Genomic DNA, 1,860 nt, shown 5'->3' on the forward strand with positions numbered 1-1,860 from the left:
GGGTTGGCGCAGCACCATGTTGTCGAGGATGGTGGTTTTGTACGGAAGAATAAATGACACACGCGTTCGTGCAGTCATTGAGAGAAATTACCCGTCTCTACTTTCCAGCAGTTTCCACACTTCTTGCATATCTTACTTTTCCTGATGTGGCTACTACCCCCACCCATGTGGCATGCCCGGTATGCCGAAACAAACTCTCAAACTTTATCCAACAAGAACCACCAACTCTTAAAGGTGAGACACACTCCGACACTTAAGAGTTTGTGATATTAGAGTTTTGGGCACACTAACGAATAAAGCCAAGATCGTAGTTTGTAGGAAGCTATGACGATTAGATTACTAATTTCCCCGGTAATGAAAATACTACGTTTTGGAATGAAACCTTTCTCCTCCATCACAGTTCCCCTGCTTTTTAGTCTCTCGTGTCACATTAAAACAGTCTTTCAGGTTTCGTTTTGCTTTGGAAAGTTTGTTTGGCATCTCCTGTTCTTGTCTTGACATCAAGACCACCTGTCTAAGCAATTACAGGCCTTATAACGAACCCCTGCCCCACAAAAACTATTACAAAGATCCCAAAAACATTAAATAGGGTCCCAATAAATACATAAATTAAATCAATAAATTAACAGGGCGGGAGACAAGTCCCTAAAATACAAATGTTACGTTTTTTTCTCTCCAGAAAAAGCACACACCTCCCAGTAAACAGCCTACATTTCCCCAACAAAGAGCCCATGAGAGATAAAGAGTTTTAAAGCCTTTGGTTCTTCATCAAGTCATCGTTCTCCTCGTCAAAGGATGACGTCCACGTCTTCAAATACAACAATAAGGCCGGTTAAACAAAGATCTTACAAAATCCACATAATGGGACCTACATTCCCACTAAATGTGGTCCAGCTAGACTCTCGTCTTCCCTCCCTCCAAATTTCACCATTTTCAATCGTTGCCTTTGAGATCTGTTCCTTCTCATCCTGTTGCTGCGTCCAAGACAGCCTGGAAGCAGCAGAAAACAAGGCGCAACTCGTGAAAAGGCGAACTGAACGGCTGTCGAACTCAGAATTAATACAGCTCGGAAATATCAGCACCTATGACGTCACAGCAGGAAGAAGTAGAACAGAAAATGGCGGTATTTGTAGTTCATGGTAAGAAAGGAAACGTATTTATTTACATTATAATATATATTTAGGTGTGCACTTAAGTGATATCTGTTAGTATCATTTAATGTTTTGCGTTCATTTTCGCAATATGTGAAACTTAAAAGCTATGATAACAATCAGCCAGTTTAGCTAGCTAGCTAGCTAAAAAAATACTGGAGATGAAATAAGACATCTGACCTTCATCCACGTTTTTTGTTTTGTTTTGTTTTGCAGAGAAAAGAGGGTGAATGCGTGTCGCCGGAAGTTGGACATTTCCCACTTCCAAGCTGTGTTGAACGCAGCACACGGGTGAGCGTTCAGCTGTGACTGCAGTTTCTTCATCAGACACAGAGCCCCTTTAGTTTATTTTAGGGTTTGGTTTATGCGCCAGAGGACTACCTCTGCACACATACATGCACACGCGCGCTCCAGCGAGCCACCTTTGTCATTGTGCAGTGGCTTGGTTGTTGTATTTGGCTTGGTTGTTGTATTTGGCTAGGTTGTTGTATTTGGCTTGGTTGTTGTATTTGGCTAGGTTGTTGTATTTGGCTAGGTTGTTGTATTTGGCTTGGTTGTTGTATTTGGCTTGGTTGTTGTATTTGGCTAGGTTGTTGTATTTGGCTTGGTTGTTGTATTTGGCTAGGTTGTTGTATTTGGCTTGGTTGTTGTATTTGGCTAGGTTGTATCTGGCTAGGTTGTTGTATTTGGCTAGGTTGTATTTGGCTTG

Source organism: Lampris incognitus, chromosome 18, assembly GCF_029633865.1.
Source record: "Lampris incognitus isolate fLamInc1 chromosome 18, fLamInc1.hap2, whole genome shotgun sequence".
In the NCBI taxonomy this organism is placed as follows: domain Eukaryota; kingdom Metazoa; phylum Chordata; class Actinopteri; order Lampriformes; family Lampridae; genus Lampris; species Lampris incognitus.